The sequence below is a fragment of the Eriocheir sinensis genome, unplaced genomic scaffold (assembly GCF_024679095.1).
Source record: "Eriocheir sinensis breed Jianghai 21 unplaced genomic scaffold, ASM2467909v1 Scaffold1164, whole genome shotgun sequence".
Taxonomy (NCBI): domain Eukaryota; kingdom Metazoa; phylum Arthropoda; class Malacostraca; order Decapoda; family Varunidae; genus Eriocheir; species Eriocheir sinensis.
In genome coordinates, this window is record NW_026110479.1 from 37971 (window position 1) to 46664 (window position 8694).

At 42.3% G+C, this 8694-nt stretch overlaps 1 long non-coding RNA gene across 1 annotated transcript; it reads left to right on the forward strand.

Annotated features, from left to right (window-relative positions):
* The first annotated feature begins 478 nt into the window (after positions 1-478).
* Positions 479-8692, forward strand: LOC126989413 (uncharacterized). The gene is made up of 3 exons (XR_007743253.1): positions 479-592; positions 8134-8245; positions 8589-8692. It is a non-coding gene; the product is annotated as an uncharacterized LOC126989413 (long non-coding RNA).
* The last annotated feature ends 2 nt before the right edge of the window (positions 8693-8694 follow it).

The following is an 8694-nucleotide window of genomic DNA, read 5'->3' on the forward strand; positions in this document are numbered from 1 at the left end:
AGGAGTTGGAGGAGGAGAGAGAGAAGAAGAAGGAGAAGAAGTAGGAGGGCAGGAAGAAGAAGGAGGAGCAGGATAGGAAGAGAAAGAGATGTAGGAAAGAGGAAGAGGGGAGGTGTTTGTAGTGCGAGCCAGTCCTTCAAAACCATTCTGTCCTAAATGTTGGCCCTGAAACATTGGTGTGTGCTCATTCTCTTTTCCTTGGTGAGAGCAGCGTCCAGCAGGCTTTTTTGTCGCTGCTAATGTGATTTTTGTCCATTAAGCTGCCTCCCTTGCTGTTGAAAGAAGCTTGTAGACTGCACTCTTCCCGCTGTACGTGCATTGTCTCCTATAGTAATGCCTTGATGAATGCTGCTTTCCCATTTCAGAGACTCAGCCCAGAGGAAGAGCCAGGCCAGCACCACCACAGGGACAGAGGACGATGAGGAGAGTGTTCCAACGCTGCTCCAACTCAAGGTTCATAGGCCACACGCTGAGCCTGCCAAGATGTCCTGCCAGGTGGTCGGCCTCCACCCCTACACCTCCCACTGGTTCCTCCTGCTGCCCCACTACAAGGATGTGCCAAGTATGCCCTCCAGCCTGCAGTCCTTGGATGGTGAGTGCAGTAACGTGCCCCATGCCTCACCCACCCTTGCCTTCATGTCACCTGGCAATGCAACTCTGCCTCAGACTCCAGTAATTTATGTTCACCCACCCTGCTGCCAGCATTTGTTGGATATGGAACACACCAATGCTTTTTATTCCCCTTTCTCCTCCTCCTCCTCCTTTAGATAGTCTATTTCAGAGACACCAACACAATAACACGCAGCAACGGTATGAAGTTGAAGGAAACTGATGTAACATTGGTGCGCAAAGTTTTTCAATAATAGAGTCGTCGATCACTGAATAGACTCCCACCGTCAGTAGTTAGCGCACAGAGTATCAATAGCTTCAAGTCTTCATTGGATAAGTACTTCAGGATATAAGATTATACTGACCCTTCTTCGCATGTTTTCAGACAGATTGCAGCAAGACCTCAACCTAAATCCATATTATTCTCCCCCACAACCTAGATTGCAAGTAGCGTAAGTTAACAAAAGAGTAAAGCAACAGTTAATGTCCGCATGACAGATGGAGTGAGGTGTGGGTGCAGAGAGGTGACAGGTTACTGGTGCGTTCCTAGTACCGCCGGTAAAACGAGGATCAAACCTCACCTCACCCATCGTGAGTATTAGGGGATTCTGGGGCTGTCCTGTGTAGGCCACTTGGCCTCTTCAAGTCTGCCTGTGTTTCTATGTTCTTATGTTCTTATGTAATGAAGTCATTTTCCCCACAGCTTAGGTTACCAGTAGTGTAACAGTTAAGGGTATGTTCCTCTTATTTCTCTCTTTACTGCCAAAATTTCCATGTCCCTTTCTTCCTTAAAGGTACATGGTGTTCTCTTCTAACCTATTTCCTGCACGTTGCCGGAGGGAGAGGTGGTGGAAGGAGCCTTCATCTTTCTGTCCTGTTCTACCACACGTAGATTACTAGTAGTAGTGTAGTAAACAGACACCCTCGCCATAGACCGATAGGTCTTCTAGTGTCTGTTCTTCCTATGTATTCCTCCTCCTCCTCCTCTTCCCCTCCTCCTCCTGTTTACTACTCCATTATCAATCAGTCAGCCAGCACCAAGCTTAACAAGGACAAAAGGCATATTTAAATGCATTTTTACCATGATAAAAAAGTATAAAAATATAGTGGAAAATTACAGAGTTGGCAATGATTAAATCAAATTGATTTAATCAAATGATTAAATCATTGATTTTTTTTACTAAAAAATCATGATTTTTTTTACTAAAAAATCATGATTTTTTTTTTTTTTTTAACTAAAAGTCTTCCATAAGTTAAATGATGTGCTCCAAAGATGGTAAAGTAAAACAACCTATTCATATGTATGGATTCATTTATTCTCGTCGAGGTATATACCCCCCCCCAAAAAATAATAAATAAATAAATAAATAATCCTACATTGTTATATCCTCTTGCTCTAATGTTGCCAACTTGCCATATGTTTTTTACTTGGTAAAAAATCGGGCGCCTTCTAAGCATCAAAACTATTCCAAGGGTGTCAGGCCTATCAAAACGCCAAAAAGACTATCTTTTCCCAGCATCCAAAAAGCTGTATCTTATCAAGTTATAAAAAAGCTTACACTGCCTGGATGTTATCAAATCATCAAAAACACTAGATGGCTTCAAAGCATCAAAATGGATAAATCAAATCAATGCATCCAAACTTCATATATTTCCAAATGTCAAAACATCTTCAGATCTTAGCAAACATCGACACATTATGTTCAGGTCCAGCAGATGAAGCGCGAGGCAGCACAACAAGATACATATCAATATCAGTCTTTATTTCAAGTGACTTTTTTTTACAATAAATAACCTAAGAACCATAAAATTGAGTGTCATTCTTCCCTCTGAAGACTGGGGGTTGCAATTAATCAGCAGCGTTCAAAACTAGAAATGAAGCAGCAGTATTTCATATCTTGCTGAGTGAATATTTCTAATCACTCCTGCACCTGGCCCCTGCAGATAGGACATAAGAACATAAGAACATAAGAACGCAGGAGTCTGCAAGAGGCCGGTAGGCCTGTACGAGGCAGCTCCTTTGACCCTAAGCTCCCGTGTATCTAACCCCACCTAATATCGCTGTCCATGAATTTATCTAGTCTATTTTTGAATGTGACAATTGTATTGGCACTCACCACATGACTGCTAAGCCTATTCCACTCATCCACCACCCTGTTAGTAAACCAATTTTTGCCTATGTCCCTGTTGAATCTGAATTTATCCAGTTTAAACCCGTTACTTCGTGTCCTACCCGGTTCTCTTACCAACAAAACCTTATGAATGTCTCCCTTATTAAAGCCCTTCATCCATTTATAAACCTCGATCATGTCTCCACGCACCCTTCGCCTTTCTAGAGAATGCAAGTTTAACTGTTTGAGTCTTTCCTCGTATGGCAAGTTTCTCAACCCCTGAATCATCTTAGTCATCCTCCTCTGCACCGATTCTAACATTTTGATATCCATTCTTTAGTAAGGTGACCAGAACTGAACCGCATAGTCAAGATGAGGTCTAACTAATGCTAAATATAGTTTGAGAAAGACTTCAGGGCTTCTGTTGCTTACGCTCCTTGAAATAAATCCCAGTACCCTATTAGCTCTATTTCTAGCTTGAATGCATTGTGCCCTTGGATGGAGATCAGAGCTCACTAAGACCCCTAAATCCCTCTCACCCAGACCTACTTATGAGAGTGTCATTTAAGCAATAGTTATGTGAGGGTTGTTCTACCTAAACTCAGAATACCACTTCCACAACCTATTCATATGTATTGATTCATTTATTCTCTTGGTATATACCCCCCAAAAAAAAAAAAATAGAAATAGGTATATACCTTCCCCAAAAAAAAAAAATAACAAATAAATAATCCTACATTGTTATATCCTCTTGCTCTAATGTTGCCAACTTGCCATATGTTTTTACTTGGTAAAATCAGGCGCCTTCTAAGCATCAAAACTATTCCAAGGGTGTCAGGCCTATCAAAATGCCAAAAGACTATCTTTTCACAGCATCAAAAGCTGTATCTTATCAAGTTTAAAAAGCTTACACTGCCTGGATGTTATCAAATCATCAAAAACACTAGATGGCTTCAAAGCATCAAAATGGATAAAATCAAATCAATGCATCCAAACTTCATATATTTCCAATCAATAAAACATCTTCAGATCTTAGCAAAACATCGACACAGTATGTTCAGGTCCAGCAGATGAAGCGCGAGGCAGCACAACAAGATACATATCAATATCAGTCTTTATTTCAAGTGACTTTTTTTTACAATAAATAACCTAAGAACCATAAAATTGAGAGTGTCATTCTTCCCTCTGAAGACTGGGGGTTGCAATTAATCAGCAGCGTTCAAAACTAGAAATGAAGCAGCAGTATTTCATATCTTGCTGAGTGAATATTTCTAATCACTCCTGCACCTGGCCCTGCAGATAGGACATGGATACCTCATGGTTTCTGTGATGCTGTTGCAGCCTACACAGACCTGTGCATTATTGCAAGGCCTGAAGCAGATCGTTCTCTCTAGGGGTGCCAGACACACAGCGCAGGGACAATGATTCTGTTGCTGAGAAGGTTGATTTTCTTAGTCAACAGCAGCTTCATCAGCATCATCTGAATCGTATCTGTCTCGAGTGTGGGCCGCCTCTAGAAACTAAAGGTGCCTGTCCATCGTGTGGCCCACAGCTGAGATAAACTGCATATGAATATACTGTCCATTTCCATGGTGGATCTTACCCCGGATAATGGAGTAGTTGGCCGGCATCTTATTGATAGATGGCACTTTACATTTCTGTTAATTCCTCAGGCTGAAGTGCTCCTGGTGCTACAAGGTACAGACCCCGTTCTGATCTGTCAAGGGTATGACTGAGGCTTTCATTGATATTGCCTCGTGACCCCGAACAGAGTATCACTTGTTAGTTCGAGAATTTGGTTCCCAAGTTAGTCTCGATCATACTGTGTCACACCACTTTACTCGTTGATGTAGAAACATTTGCATTAATGGTAGTTGTGATGGTGTACCATTGTCAGGTAGTTGTGATGGTGTACCATTGTCAGGTAGTTGTGATGGTGTACCATTGTCAGGTAGTTGTGATGGTGTACCATTGTCAGGTAGTTGTGATGGTGTACCATTGTCAGGTAGTTGTGATGGTGTACCATTGTCAGGTAGTTGTGATGGTGTACCATTGTCAGGTAGTTGTGATGGTGTACCATTGTGAAAGTCGTAATACCCCACAGTGTCATCATGGATTAGACTTTTGATGCTTTGATAACTTTGATTTTTTTTATGCTCTGATGACTTTTAACAATTTGATACTTTGATAACATCTGGATTTATTGATATATTGATGCCTTCTCATTTTTGATGCATTGAAATGATATGAACTTGTTGCTACACTGATGGGATAAGGGTAAAAAGCTGTTTTTGACAAAATGGAAACATTGGAAAATTTGAGGGATTTAGTTTTTTGCTGATTTGATGAAATGACAGGACCAGTTTTTGACACATTGATGCTCCCCCCAAAATCCTCCTCCTTTAGTCTTTACTAACTTGGCAGGCAATGTATCATAATAATAACCAAGGTTACCAACCAAACAGTAACAGAAGTAGATATTCTTCTCTGTGGTAATAATATAATATTCTGTCATGAAAATGACAACTTCAGGCAACTCTATCTGTCCTAAACCTGCTCCTGTACCAACTACAAACAAGTATTGAACAAGTATGTATCTGGATCCTTGACTGTGCTCAGACTTACAGGCCCTAAACTTAAACTTAAAGTAACCTTTGGAGACTTTCAAATCACTCAGCAGGATATATATTTATAAAAAAAATAATAATAATAAAAAAAAAATCTGAAAATTAAAAAAAAAAAAAATCAATGATTTTTTTATTTCTTTGATTTAAAAAAAAAAAAATCACCAACCCTGGAAAATTATTCTAGCTACTCCTTCTCCTCTACCCCCCAACACCCCACTGCATTAGAAAGCTGGACAGCATAACGATAGGCTTGATCAAGGTCATTCATTATGTTTGAGTGCCTGCAGTGGCCGGCCCTCACTACCAGTGCATGATGGATGAGTGGAACAGAACTGGCAGCCATGAGGTGGGTGTCATAATGAGACTCCTTCAGGAAAACTAGAATTAATCCTTGGCAGAGAGGACTGGTGCCATTACTTACTAGAACTATCAACAGTGGTGTTCCACAGGGCTCTGTCCTATCACCCACTCTGTTCCTGTTATTCATCAATGATCTTTCCATAACAAACTGTCCTGTCCACTCATACGCTGATGGCTCAACTCTGCATTATTCAACTTCTTTCAACAGAAGACCCTCTCAACAGGAATTACATGACTCCAGGCTGGAGGCTGCAGAACGCTTAACCTCAGACCTTGCTATCATTTCCGATTGGGTTAAAGGAACCTTGTGTCCTTCAATGCCTCAAAAACTCAATTTCTCCACCTATCAACTCGACACAATCTTCCAAACACCTCTCCCATATTCATCAATAACACTCAGCTGTCACCTTCTTCAACACTAAATATCCTCGGTCTATCCTTAACTAAAAATCTCAACTCGAAACTTCACATCTCTCTCACTAAATCAGCTTCCTCGAGGTTGGGCGTTCTGTACAGTCTCCGCCAGTTCTTCTTCCCCGCACAGATGCTTTCCATATATAAGAGTCTTGTCCGCCCTCGTATGGAGTATGCATCTCACGTGTGGGGGGGCTCCACTCACACAGCTCTTCTGGACAGAGTGGAGGCTAAGGCTCTACGTCTCATCAGCTCTCCTCCTCTTGTTGATAGTCTTTTACCTCTTAAATTCCGCCGCCATGTTTCAACTCTTTCTATCTTCTATCGAAATTTTCATGCTGACTGCTCTTCGAAACTTGCTAACTGCATGCCTCCCCCCCTCCCACAGCCACGCTGCACACGACTTTCTACTCAAGCTCGTCCCTATACTGTCCAAACCCTTTATGCAAGAGTTAACCAGTATCTCCATTCTTTCATCCCCTTCACTGGTAAACTCTGGAACAGCCTTCCTTCGTCTGTATTTCCTCCTGCCTATGACTTGACTTCTTTCAAGAAGAGAGTATCAAGACACTTCTCCACCCGAAATTGACCTCTATTGGCCACTCTAGACTTATTGCTGTATGAGGGGAACAGTTATTTTTTTTTTTTTTACATCTTTTTGTTGCCCTTGAGTTGCTCTCTGTGCTGTAAATAAAAAAAAAAAATAGAAGACCATTAAATTATGAGAGTAAACTTATTTGCCCGGTTAATATTGATAGAAAATAATAGAATACAAAAAATGGAGAATATATATAGTAAAGTCACAACCACTTCTGGACAGAGTGGAGGCAAAGGCTCTTCGTCTCATCAGCTCTCCTCCTCATACTGATAGTCTTCTCCTAATTCTGTTGCCTCTCTTTCTATCTTCTATCGATATTTCCACGCTGACTGCTCTTCTGAACTTGCTAACTCCCCCCCTCCCGCGCCCCGCTGCACTCGACTTTCTACTCATGCTCATCCCTATACTGTCCAACCCCTTATGTGCAGTTAACCAGCATCTTCACTCTTTCATCCCTCACGCTGCAAACTCTGGAACAATCTTCCTTCATCTGTATTTCCTCCTGCCTACGACTTGAACTCTTTCAAGAGGAGGTATCAGGACACCTCTCCGACTTATCTTTCGGCCACCTCTTTGGATTCTTTTTAGGAGCAGCGAGTAGCGGGCTTTTTTTTTTTATTAATGTTTACTTTTTTGTGCCCTTGAGCTGTCTCCTTTGCTGTAAAAAAAAAAAAAAAAAAAAATAAGTATTGTATGGCCACGGGGACGCTCACATAACTCACGACTCATGTAACTCTTAGAATGGGAAGGGCAGCTACATGGAGGCTTACCCAAGTTGACCGTATGGGGTGCAGTCAGCGGGTGAGTGAAGAGACGCACCTTAAACATGCTCCTTGTTAGCAGTGGTGACTAGCTGTCAGCAAGCATGCAGGCAGGCCGTCACTGTTTTGCCACCCTCAGAATATACTGCAAGTGTTTGTGACAAGTATAATTATGGCTTGGCCAAAGACATAGCTGCCCCCTTTGTGTTACATGACTGTTGGTAATATTCCTTACAGTGTCTTGCCACCCTCAGAATATACTGCAAGTGTTTGTGACAAGTATAATTATGGACTGGCCAAAGACATAGCTGCCCCCTTTGTGTTACATGACTGTTGGTAATATTCCTCACAGTGTCTTGCCACCCTCAGAATGTGCTGCAAGTGTTTGTGGTTTAACTCTATCCTCTCCAAGGGAACTGGAGTACTCTAATGATGGTGATTATTACTGATGTCACTGCTTAACTTGTGTGTGTGTGTGTGTGTAACCAATATACATTTTTTGCTCTGCCAGTCACTAGGATTATCTTAGGTTGAATTTCTCATGTTGAAAGTCCGACATCATGAGTAACCAAGCCTAAAACGATTATCTGATCTAGAACTCCTCACATGAAAAGTCCAGCATGATGTGTAAGTCTGTGGCGCGCACCTTTCAGACCCTCCGCGTGCCGTGGATTAAGGCCAACCTTAACGTGTGCATATCTGGTGAGCTCTGGGACCACCCTGCCCTCCCTCACCCACAGGGATGAGCTTATCAAGGAGTGGGCGGTAAGGAGCCAGGCCTCACGTTGCCTCTCTTCCTGCCAAAGAGATAACAGGCTGAGGGTGCTGGAGAAAGTGCTCCTACTCCTCCTTATGCAGTGCTTTTGTTATGTCACTGATTGATGTACTTTGTTTGCCCTTGGATAGGTAAAGAATCATTTAGATATGCAGCATTGCTGGCCTGCTTTTAATGAAGGCTGTTTTCATGCCTCTCTCTAGGCTCAGGGGATGAGTTCACTGATGATAAAGAATTAAATAAAAGCTCAAAAGTGTTAGAGGAAGGTAGCTGGTGAAGATGCAGCTCTCCAACAGCCCAACATAACTGCCACTTTTATCCTCCTCCCTGCAGAAACCCTCCACACTCTGACCTGTGTGTTGGCCCGCCATGTGTACGCCCTCGGCCTCAGCAGTCTGCCGCTGGAGCGCGTCGGTGAACGGCGACTCGTCAGGAGGGC